At 33.9% G+C, this 13330-nt stretch overlaps 1 protein-coding gene across 2 annotated transcripts in view; it reads left to right on the forward strand.

Moving 5' to 3' along the window:
• The window catches only part of MCC (MCC regulator of WNT signaling pathway), a 242071-nt gene that overhangs the window by 51002 nt on the left and 177739 nt on the right, over positions 1-13330 (forward strand). The window lies entirely within an intron of this gene.

Raw genomic sequence — 13330 nt, forward strand, 5'->3', positions numbered from 1 at the left:
GGAGAAATTTAAATGGAGACAGAAAGAGTACACTTTTTTTCTCAGCAATTTATGTAACCTAAACAAAAATTGACCATATATTTGGACCTCAAAATCAAATGCAGAAAGGCAAAAAAAGTAAATACATTTTTTTTTCAGATCACGATGCAATAAAAATTATATTCAGTAAAAGGCCAGGGGAAAATAGACCAAAAGGAAATTGGAAACTAAATAATCTCATGTTAAAGAATGAAGGGTGAAATAGCAAATCATAGACACAATCAATAATTTCATCCAAGAGAATGACAAGAATAAGACAACATATCAAAATTTGTGGGATGCAGCCAAAGCGGTAATAAGGGGAAATTTTATATTTCTAGATGCTTACTTGCATAGAATAAAAGATCAATAAATTGGGCTTGCAACTAAAAAAGCTAGAAAAAGAACAAATAAAAAAAAAAAAACCCCAGTCAAATACCAAACTTGAAATTCTAAAAAGAAAAGAGATCAATAAAATTGAAAGTAAAAAGGTTATTGAATTAATAAATAAAACTAAGAGTTGGTTTTATGACAAAACCAACAAAATACATAAACCTTTAGTTAATTTGATTAGAAAAAGGAAAGAGAAAAATCAAATTGTTAGTCTCAAAAATGAAAATCCACCAATGAAGAGAAAATTAGAACAATTATTAGGAGTTACTTTGCCCAACTTTATGCCAGCAAATTTGACAACCTAAGTGAAATGGAGGAATACCTACAAAAATATAGATTGCCCAGTTTTAGGATTTTTACAAGATGCTAAGTCACTGGAATGGATATAATTATTTAATTTAGCATGGTTCAGAATGATTGATCTGATCCTATAAGGAGATGTTATGGGCCAGAACTTGAGACAAGGTAATGTACTTAGTTCATACCTTTGAAGGAGTTCACTCATTTGTTCATACATTAGACTTCACACCTTTAGAGAGCATATATAAGGAGGGAAGGAAAAACCTGCTCATGGACTTTGAGATTCACAACTAGGATTGACTTCTGGGGGATTCACAAGCTCACCCACAAGCCCATTCTGGGAGGAGATTCAGAGTCAAGATTCATTCCTACTTCTACCTTTGTGCTGGCTGGAGACATTCAGACAACAGCTCTCAGGAACCAAGGAGAGAGGAAGGCCTCCAGAAAACTAGCTGAGCCCCAAGTAAATGAGATAAGATTTTGGAAGAGACAATAAAGATTTGGACTTTAACTCCTGGCTGCATCTGAGGTGATTATTGAAACTGAACTAAAGCCAAGGCTGCCTCCAGAAGCTCCCTAAGAAATCTGCTCCCAGAGAACGATTATAATTTAGAGAAGAGAACATTACAGCCCAGAATAATAGAAGAGGAAATAAATTACTTAAATAGTCCCATTTTAGAAAAAAAAAGAAATAGAACAATCTATTAATCAATTCCCTAAGAAAAAAATCCCCAGGACCAGATGGATTTACATGCGAATTCTACCAAATATTTAAATAACAATTAATTCCTGTACTATATAAACTACTTGAAAAAATAGGGAATGAAGGACTCTTACCAAATTACTTCTATGACACAAACATGGTACTGACATCTAAACCAGGCAGGACGACAACAGAGAGAGAAACTTCTTGACCAATTTCCCTAATAAATTTTGATGCAAAAATCTTAAATAAAATATTAGCAAAGAGATTATAGAAAATCATCTTTGGGATAATACACCCATGACCAAGTAGGATTTATACTAGGATTGCAGGGCTGGTTCAATATTAGAAAACTGTTAGCATAGTTGACTACATCAATAACCAAATTAACAAAAACCACATGATTATCTCATTGATACTTTTTTTTTTTTTCCCCCTGCTGAGGCTGGGGTTAAGTGACTTGCCCAGGGTCACACAACTAGGAAGTGTTAAGTTTCTGAGACCAGATTTGAACTCGGGTCCTCCTGAATTCAAGGCTGGTGCTCTATCCACTATGCCACCTAGCTGCCCCTATTATCTCAATAGATATAGGAAAAGCATTCGATAAAATCCAACACCCATTCCTAATAAAAACACTATAGAGTATAGGAATAAATGGACTTTTCCTTAAAATAGTCAGTAGCATCTATTTGAAACCATCAGCAAGCATTCATTATATGTAATGGTGATAAACTAGAACCATTCCCAATAAGATTGGGATGAAACAAAGTTGCCCACTATCAATCACCATTACTATTCAATTTCGTGTTAGAAATTCTAGCTTTGGCATAAGAGAAGAAAAAGAAATTAAAGGAATTAGAGTAGGTAATGAGGAAACAAAATTATCACTCTTTGCAGAAGATGATAGTGGTATACTTAAGAGAGTCCTAGAGAATTAACTAAAAAGGTATTAGAAATAATCCTCTGCTGGAACTCTGTCCTCCCAGAAATCAGCCGGAGTCAGGATAATCAAAAATCTTTATTCTTGGTCTTTTGAGGTCACGGTCAGGGGATTATATCTAGCAATCTCCACACCTCCTTCCTCTCTCTCCACCACCAGGAGAATGCCTCAATTTCCTCCTACTCCACCCACACAAGTCACTTACCCACCAATTTGTCCACACCCACCAATCCAGCCAGCACAGAATAGTTGGGGAGGGTCATCCTTCAAACATGTTACCAGAGAATTGTCCAATTGGCAATTAGTCTCACGTGCTCCATTATCCAAGTGCATTTGTTCAGTTCTAGTCCTTTATAATCCTCAACTTCAGCAAAGTTGCAGGATACAAAATAAATTCACATAAATCATCAGCATTCTTATACATCACTAATAAAGTCCAACAGCAAGAGATACAAAGAGAAATTCCATTTCAAATAACCATAGATTACCAAATATTTTATACTATCAATCTGCCAAGGGAAAGAAAGTCAAGAACTTTATGAGCAAAACTAAAAAACACTTTCCACACAAATAAAGTCAGATCTAAGCAATTGGAAAAATATCAAATGCTTGTCAAGCAAATGTAATAAAGATGACAATACTCCCTAAACTAATCTATTTATTTAGTGCTATGCCAATCAAACTCCCAAGAAGCTATTTTACTAACCTAGAAAAAATAACAAAATTCATCTGGAGGAACAAAAGGTCAAGAATTTCAAAGGAATTAGTGAAGAGAAATGCAAATGAAGATGGTCTAGCTGTACCAGATCTAAAACTATATTATAAAGCAGTGGTCATCAAAACCATTTGGTAATGTCTAAGAAATACAGAAGTTGTTCATTGGAATAAATTAGGTTCACAGAAAACAGTCATGACTATAACAATCTAGTATTTGACAAACCCAAAGGCCTTTGTTTTGGGGATAATAATTCACTATTTTGACAAAAACTGCTGGGAAAATTGGAAACTAGTATGGCAGAAAGTAGGCATAGACGTACACCTAACACTGTATATATACCAAGATAAGGTTGAAATGGCTTCATGATCTAGACATAAAGAATGATATTTTAAACAAATTAGAAGATCAAAGGATAGTTTACCTCTCAGATTTGTGGAGGAAGAAGGAATTTGTGACTAAAGAAGGATTTGAGATCATTATTGATCACAAAATAGATAATTTTGATTATATTAAATTAAAAAGGTTTTTTTACAAACTGGGAAAACATTTTTACATGCAAAGGACTTGTTAAAGGTCTTATTTCTAAAATATATAGAGAATTGACTCAAATTTATAATTGCCATTCTCCAGCTGATTAATAGTCATAGGATATGAACAGATAATTTTCAGATGAAATTGAAACTATTTGTAGTCATATGAAAAGGTGCTCCAAATCACTATTAATCAGAGAAATGCAAAATAAGATAACTCTGAAATACACCTGTCAGATTGGCTAAAATGACAGGAAAAGATAATGATGAATGTTGGAGGGAATGTGGGAAAACTGTGACACTGATACATTGTTGGTGGAATTGTAAACAGATCTAATCATTCTGGAGAGCAATTTGGAACTATGCTCAAAAAGTTATCAAGGTGTGCATACCCTTTGATCCAGCAGAGTTTCTACATGAATTAGATCCCAAATAGATCTTAAAGGAGGGAAAGGGACCCTGGTGCAAAAATGTTTGCGGCAACTCTCTTTGTAGTGGCAAGAAACTGGAAACTGAATGGGTGCCCATCATTTGGAGAATGGCTGAATAAATTATGGTATATGAATTCTATATTTTGTAAGAAACAACCAGCAGAACGATTTCAAAGAAGCCTGGAGAGACCTACCTTAACTGATGCTAAGCAAAATGAGCAGAACCAGGAGATCATTATACACAGCAACAACAAAACCATACAAGGATCAATTCTGACGCATGTGGTGCTCTTCAACAGTGAGATGATTAAGACCAGTTCCACATGTGCAATGACGAAGAGAGCCATCTACACCCAGAGTGAGAACCATGGGAATAGAGTGTGGAAGAAAGACAACACAGCATTTTCACACTATTTGTTGTAATTTGCTTACCTTTTGTTTTCTTTCTCAGTTTTTTTTTTCTTGATCTGATTTTTCTTGTATAGCAAGATAACTGTATATGTATACATATATTGGATTTAACATGTACTTCAACATATTTAACATATATTTGACTATCTGCCAGCTAGGGGAGGGAGTGGGGGAAAGCAGACTTGATTAGAGAAATGCAAATTAAGACAATTCTGAGGTACCTCTACACACTCTCAGATTGGCTCAGATGACAGAAAAACGTAATGATAAATGTTGGAGGGTTGTGCAAAAACTGGGATGCTAATATATTGTTAGTGGAATTTTGAACTGATCCAACCATTCTTGAGAGCAATTTGCAAGTATTCTCAAAGGGCTATCAAACCTTTGATCCAGCAGTGTCTTTACTGGGTCTGTATCTTAAATAGATCATAAAAATGGGAAAAGGACCCATAAGTGGAAAAATGTTACTAGTGGCCCTTTTTGTAGTGGTAAAGAACTGGAAACTGACTAGATGCCCATCAGTTGGAGAATGGCTGATTAAGTTATCTTATATGAATGTAATTGAATATTATTGTTCTATTGGAAAAATCAGCAGTCTGCTCACGTCTCTTTAACAGAGAAATGAGCAGAATCAGGAGAACATTGTACACAGAATGTAGTGATCAACTGTGATGAACTCTTTTCAACAATGAGGTAATTCAGGTTAATTCCAATAAATTTTGATGGAAAGAGCCATCTTCATCCAGAGAGAGAACTGTGGGGACTGAATAAGGATCAAAACAGTATTTTTAGTATTATTAAAAATTAAAAACCCAAATATAATACCCTACTCACTACACAAATAAACTCTACATTAATAATCACTGTGCTCTGCTACAATTTTAGGAGGTTGCTTTATGTTATACCTTAAGAAGAATACCAAGTATAAAACTGAAACATTTTAAAGTATTTTGCTTAAAATGACATTCTCTTGCAATTCAGCTAAATTAAAAGCCCAAGAATCTTATGAAAGTTGTATATGTCTATTTTACCTGCCAACATAAGGTTTTAATGTCTTTTTTTATCTTTTTTTTGATGGGGAGGAAGGTAGGTAATATTTTCCCCAATTGGAGTAGCCTGATTCCTATACTCACTGCTTGAAGTGATTAGTTGTTTTTTTCAGCCAGTTCTGGTTTTCTTTTTAACTCTATATCCGGAATCCATGTAGAAGTAGGATATTATTTGCAAGACTGGGTGGAGGAGATCTAAATTTCCTTCAGGAAATGGGTCAGAGATGAGTGTGGTTAGTATTCATTTTACTTCTTGTTTAAGCTTTATAAATAAAAATTGAAAACATTGAAGAGAATTTTCTTAATTTTTCTTCAACATTTTTCATTTAGAAGTTAACATTTTAAAGAAAATTGTACTGGCATATTGCATCAAAATTTGCTTCAGCTTTATTCTGATCTGATAAAAGACTTGTGTTCAAAGATACATTCCATGAAAGAAGAACTTGCTAAGTTTCTCTGTTATTGCATTTTGCTAAATTTTTTGAGAAACTATATCTTAATACAAGAAAAGTATTATCAAAACTTTATATATTTTAATTAAGTGTTGTAAGGTTTTAAAGTTCGAATTAGCTATCACTAATGACTCATGTTTCAGAAGCCAAATATAAAAGAACTTTAATAATATCTAAAAGCAGCAAAGAATAGATCTTTTGCAGTAACAAAACCAGCATATAAGGATAACTAAACACACTACAATTATTAAGACAATAATCAGAACAGATAAAAAAAAGAGAGAGAAAACATCACCAATTCGGGGGAGCACCGACTCTGATTCACTGTGGCTGGGGAGTCCCATGTTCAGCCTATGAGTCCCGAACTGGGAACTGTTCCAGGCAGAGCGTCCTCTCCATGGATGAGACTCCAATGAGCCATTTCAGAGCAGGGGATTTTATGGAGTTACAGACAAAGAAAGCTTTGGGCCAAGGATTTGGGCTATAGATGGGCCAGGGGTTTGGGGCTTCGGCCCATTTTCCTGGCTTTTGGCCATGGGATTACAGATGTGTTAGCTCATCAAGAAGATAATCATGAGGGGCTGCCAAGTTGTAATTAATAAATGATATACATGGGACATTAGCCATTTCTCCCAAGTAATGTCCTTGAGTTTTAGGAGGGGCTAGTTCCTGAAACATATATAAGCAGCCAACACATTCCTTGAGAAGTCAATTAAAGGACAGAATGAACTTACTCAGGAATAGGGAATATTCCTTCAGTAAGGTAGAGTGTTTCATTCAGGGGCAAGTCAGAGACTCCCAGAATCTTCGTCTCCTCATTTGTAAAATGTGAATAGATGCATAGATGATCTCTAAGAGTAGAGAGGTTACAGTTCTAGATGTATGATGTTATTAATCTGGCTTCTTTCTGGTTTTGTGTGAGAGTCAGAATGTAGCAGTACAGTTGATTGCATATATTTGGGCATGAATCATAGAAGCAGATATGCTTTGAAGAGTGGCTTTAATAACAGTATGTTGGTATTAGTGTAAAAGGTGTGGAAAACATTTAAGAGTTCCTTTTTTTATGGTAGATTTTATAGTGACTGCAAAGTAGTTTTATTTAATGAGCCATCATAGCATTTCTGAGAACTAAGCAAATAACCATTAAAGTTAGAATTGGTCATTAATTATCCCATTTATACAGCTTAAAGTAATATAGGCAGTGCTGAGTTGATTCTCTCCTCTTAAAATTGAGGTGGAGAGGATTTCCTCTTATTTTTTCATGTTGGCTTTTACTCAAAATATATTTTTACATATACTTGCATATCTTTTGTTGGGGGAGCAGAGGCTTAACCTCCTAGTTTTTATATTTATATAATTATAAGTAAGAATGGATAGTTTTTATATTGATATATGATCAGTTTTATTAGTATATGATTATATGCAGGTCTCTGGGATTGCAGTTACTCCTCTGTAAGTAAGGGGATCTGATTAAATTAAAAGATTAAATGATCTGAGGCATATTTCAGTTGTGCTATCCTATGGTCTCTTATTGTGTGGTACAGAAATGGTGAGGGGTCACCATTTAATAAAAAAGCTGGAGAGATCTCCAGAAGCAAAGCAAAGTTTATTATACATTTTCTTGAGAAGGGCATCCCACCCATTGAGCAGACAGTGGAATCCAGGAAGCACCTTCTGGGGCAAGGTTAACACTTTTAATCCCTAATGCAAATACCCCCTCCCACCACTGACCCTCATCCTCATTGGCTGAGGGTCTTACATTCTAAACAAGGGAACTATCCAAGAAATTGAACTTGGCCAATAAGTACATAGTTGCCCATATTTGAACGACATAGGGAAAAAAAATGAGTGATGTCATGGGAGGATAGCAGGAAAGGGAGTTAGGTATATCCTTGAGTCAATGTTCAAGGACCTTCAGGCCTACTCCAACTCTGAAATAGATGAAGCCTTACTTGATTTTCACTATTGTCTTGAAAAATCTCACCTCATCTCATTCATAATGATTCCATATGGTACTTTTAGAACTGTTCTATTGGTATCTTTTTTTGCATTACTAGATACAAATCTATCCAAGTTTATTTAAAAACAAAACAAATAACTTCCCTTAGTACATTTTTTATAGAACAATAACGTTCCATTATTTCTGTATACCATTTGTTCAGCCATGCCTCTAAGGACATCACCCCCTTAGCTTCCAGTATTTCTCATGTCTCCCTCTTCCCCGCCCCCCCCCAACTCCCCCCCAACTTCTTTCTTTGAACGTTTCCCAATTGCATGGAAAATTTTTTTCAACAATAATTTTTTTTTTTTAAATTTTGAGTTCTAAATCCTCACCCTCCTTTTTGCCCCATTCGTTCCTGTTTTATGGGAATTCACCTGTTGTATGGGTGAATTCATTCTATTTACATAAAGAATTATGATTGTTGTACATTTCCCTCTATCCTGTTTTCTTTTGTTTACTCTTTTTCTTTCTGTTTATCCTATCTCTCTTCTAAAGACTATTTTGCTTTTGCCTTCTTTTATCTGCTTTCTATATGTGTGTATATTATAAATACATATATTTCCTCCTTGAATTAATTTGGATATAAAGTTCAAGCATTGCCTACTATTTTCCTCTCTACTATAAAACTCTTCATTGTGTGTCTCCCTTATATGAAAATTTAATTATTATATTCCTAGGAATTTTCATTTTATTTTGGAATCTCTTTTAGGTTATGGATGATTGGTAGATTCTTCAGTTTCTGTTTTATCCTTTTGTTCTAGTGTGTCAGGACAGTTTTATTTGATAATTATTTGAAATATGACATCTAGGTCAAAAATATGAGATCCTTTCACTTAACTATGAAGAATTTATTTTTTCTCTGTCTCTGTCTGTCACTCTCTTTCTGTCTCTCAGTTTTTCCCTCTCTTTCTTTTTCTCTCTGTCTCTTACTCATGATTCTAATTCATTTTGACTACTTGGCTTCTAAGACTTTGTGAGATTAGAAGGAGCAGATTAAAAGGTTTTTGGGGGGCAGTCAGTCCAATAAACATTTATTAATTGCCTGCTACTGTTTTTTATTTGAATTTCTGTTATGATTGTTGTTCATAGTTTTGAATTCTTTTGAGAGTTTTAAAATATAATTTGGTAGCTATTAAGGATGACTTTTGACATTATATATTCACTTGTATTGATTTTCCAATATTTGTGGTATATATAAAAAAGTCAAAAGGGCTTTCTCATGAAATAGTAGGTATGTCATCACTTGAGTTCTTCAAATGAAGACTGGAACAATCATGATGTAAAAGGAATTCTTGGTCAGTGATAGGTTGTATTAAATGACTTCTGAAGTTTCTTTTAATTTTTCTGTAATTTTGTCTTCTGATTTTTAAGTTCAGTGAATTATGTATAAAAAGGAATTGTATAGTCCCTGGAAAGGTGCTCATCCCATGTCTCCAAAAAATGCCAGAGATATTGGTAGTAGTGGGATAACTAGGAATTCCTGGGCCAAATGTGGAGGTGCAGGAATGTGATCTAGAAGAAGTGGAGTGACAATCACTGCATGAGAAGAATTTCTAGACAACCAGAGGAATTCCCGAAGCAAGCCTCTCAGACACAAAGGAGGAATTTCTGGATGATACTAAGAAGACCAAGCAAGAATTAGAGCTAGGACTTGCTAAGGATTTTTTTTTTAAAGCATTACTTTCATTTTTTTTTTAAATTTTATAATAGCTTTTTGTTTTTCAAAGTATGTGCAGAGATGGTTTTCAATATTCATCCCTGTTAAGAACCATGCTTATGTGAAGGGGCAAGTCAATTCTCCGAGAACCTCCACAGCTGTGGATCATAACACTTGAAGGAGTTGCAAAGCAGCCTTCACAGATGTTCTTGTGGATTACAAATGAAATAAATTGGAGGCAAGAGGGAAAAGGAGAGAGGTCAGACAATGCAACTGCCTCACAGTCCCCTTGTATCATCATCATACTCTCACATAAAGAGATCCATTCTACAAGTCTGAGTTAGACCTCCAGCAACCACTAGCAAGTGGCTCCAGTATCACAACACATCCCTGCAGAAACTTGTGTTCTAGATTTGTCTCCTAAATAGCAGATAATCCACTACAGGTTAAACATGTGGAATTGTTAAGAATTAAGCCAAAATATAGAAAGGAAAATCTGTCCTTCATTGATACTATGAGTGATGTGGGTTGTACAAATTCAGGTGAAAGTAGTCAACTCTAATGATGAGTTCTTAACTATTTTAGGGAGATATGAGACATAGATTCTAGGATGGTCTAGTGGATTGTACAAATTTCTGAGGAAGGTAGAGATCTTGTAAAGAAGGAAAAAAGTTAATTTAGACTGTTAGTGGGCCTAAGTGAGAATTCTTTTCTTTACCTTTTACATTTTTTGTGAAACTAAATAAAATTTGTTTTATATTTTTAAAATTTATTTTTATTTTGGCCACATTAAATAAAATAAAAAATTTCATTGCTACAAAAATATAGTGTTATAGCATTAACTCTTCTATATAGCTTACTGGCTAACCTTTTTGCACTTTTTTTTACCCATAACTGGTCCCATTAATAAAAAAATAGGGGACATAATATCTTCTTTAAAAAGACAAGTTCCTTTGACAGCCAAAGATTTCTCTTCTATAAGCAACAAATTTTATTCTTTTATATAACTGAAAAAAATCATAATTTTCTAATTTTATTTTTTCAGTAATATGGTTCATTACAGTGTGTTGCTATTGGTTACCATTAGGAATTTAGGTACTGAATATGTATGACATTTATATTTTTATATTTTTACATTTTATATTTTTTAAGAACTACAATTTTTTTTTTTTCTGTTTCTGGGTATACTATATAAATAGAACATTTATTTTAAAGTTAAACATGGCAATATACTGAGTTTGTTTCCAGGAAAAGTTATAGTATTTAAAATAAGTACTTTGTAGCTATCAGTAATGTCTCTCTTTTGAACTTACGAAGGAAATGTTATCTGGGTCTTTGAAATTAATTTCACTAATTATTTCAGGAAATATTAGTATGTGCAAAGCATTTGAGGGACTAGGTAGAATATGAATAAGTAGAAGACATTTCTGACTTTCAGAGCTTAATGAATGGTAAGGGAAAGAAACAAACAGATGGACTAAGAAAGTTTAATAATATTCTATCTTATCAGTTAACCATAATTTATTCTGCCATTCCCCATTTGAGGCCACCAGCCTTCTTTGTAAGATTTTACAGATAAATTTATGTCCCAGTCAAATTTTACCTTTAGCAAAATTTCTTTTGATAAGCAAGTTGAATGTCTGATATACCAAAATATTTTTCTGAACTCTCTTGGTCTCATCATTGCAACAATTATTTTGCATTAATTTACTTTAGTGGCAAAAATTTAATCAGTCAATGTCATTTCTTTGTCCATTTCCCATTTTAAAATTTTCAATCACTTGTTTAAATGTCAGTTATATATTTTTAATTGTACTCTCTATCTTTTTCTCATAATTATTTCATCTTGTTTATTACAATTTCTGAAATAAGTTTTGATGAATCAATGGTCAGAGGTGGAAGAAACTTAAATACAGAATATACTGAAAAATGATATGACTCATTTTTGCTGTTAGAGAATATGGTAACATTCCTTTCATTAGTTTTTACATAAAAGACAAAGGTTTCTCATTTCTGTTTTCCTTTTTTCCCCTTGTCTATGAAATTATTTTAATTTACAGCTTTGGAGGTACTTTATATCTTTTGTTTATTCTTCAGGTTCCACTTCTGTCCAGTGATCCTTTGGAATTATATATTTTTTGATCTGTGGTTCAATTTCAAAGATCACCCTCTGTCTCACTTCTGAAACTGGGATCATCATACTCACTAAGATTTTTCTTTAAAATTGTTCCAAAAATTCACTTTTCTCTACTTCCCTGTTGCTACTTTGGCACTGTAGTGGCAGCTGCAAGGGACTCCTTATTCACAGACTGATCACTCTGGCAATGTGCTCACATAGAGGATTCAAATTTGTCATCTTTGATAACCTTAATTTAAAACAGTTTCTAAGTTGATGAAGGAAAATGTAGAAAAGATTGTGCCTGGGCCATCTCCTCATGATCATCTGACTTGTTTCTAGAGGGTTGACATACAATTCATACTATTTGTTACACTTTTTGACCAGCATTTCTTTTTCGTCCTTTGGTTTAAAATCTTTTTGATCACTTGCTTTTTCTGTGCATTTTCCATAGAAATCTGAAACATCTCTGCTTCTTTCCATCTCTGACACTATGCTGAATAATGAGATGGGCAATGAATTTCATGGCAGGATTTGGTGACAACCATAGTATCTGGAAGCATCATCCACCCCACTATTCATAACCTTATCAAGGCAGCAAAGCATTCTGTCTGATTCTTATTCTTGTATGAAATTTACAGATATCAGTTTTCCAATAAAAGTTAAATTTTTTTATTCTTCATTTCAAATCCCCTTCTTTTCCAATGAAGCTCTGTTTCTCTTTCTGCTTAGGAACAGTGAATTGTCCCAACAACCTGATGTGTGAAAGAATGTAAATTTAGTTTCTATATCTTGTCTCCCAGGAAGGTGAAATGTAAATTGAGTGAACAAAATGTAGTTGTTGGGCTGTGAAATATTATTGTTGAGATTGGGAAATGGAACCCCAAAAGTTTGGGGTCACAGACTGATGCCACAAGGTGTCTCAAAAGAATTTTCAGGCTTGAACCCATTTCCTAGTCAAGAGGCAAAGTTTATTGTAATTATGCTATTACAAGTGGGCTGAATTCCAAAAGAAATTAGCAGAGAAACAGAAGCAAGGAGACATAATTATCCAGCTTTCTATCATTGACATGCTAGTTCTCAGAGAAGTGGTTTCCAGAATTTGGTTCTCACTGACCAGATTATTAGTCAGCAAGGAATTGAGGAGTGGTCTGTTCAGAATCAGATTTTCAGAATAATAGTATTCCTAGGTTGGGTGTGGAGGGAGGGCAAAGCCAGAGGATTTTGGAATCAGATTGTCAGAACAGAAGCTTCTCAAAATCATCTCTATATTTCCCTAGAAGCTATACCCTTTCATTATATCATTGTCATCATTGTTTTTAAAATTTACAATTTTTAAAAACATTTTTATAAATTTGAACTTTTAAAAAAATTATTATAACATTATAACAAAACATATGCATGGGTAATTTTTCTACATTGACCCTTGCAAAAACTTCTGTTCCAACTTTTCCCCTCCTTCCCTCCACTCCCTCTCCTAGATGGCCGGCAATCTCATATATGTTAAACATGTTAGAATATATGTTAAATACAATAGATGTATACATATTTATACAATTATCTTGTTGCGTAAGAAAAATCAGATTTAGAAAAAAGGCAAAAATAACCTG

The sequence above is a fragment of the Sminthopsis crassicaudata genome, chromosome 1 (assembly GCF_048593235.1).
Source record: "Sminthopsis crassicaudata isolate SCR6 chromosome 1, ASM4859323v1, whole genome shotgun sequence".
Lineage (NCBI taxonomy): Eukaryota > Metazoa > Chordata > Mammalia > Dasyuromorphia > Dasyuridae > Sminthopsis > Sminthopsis crassicaudata.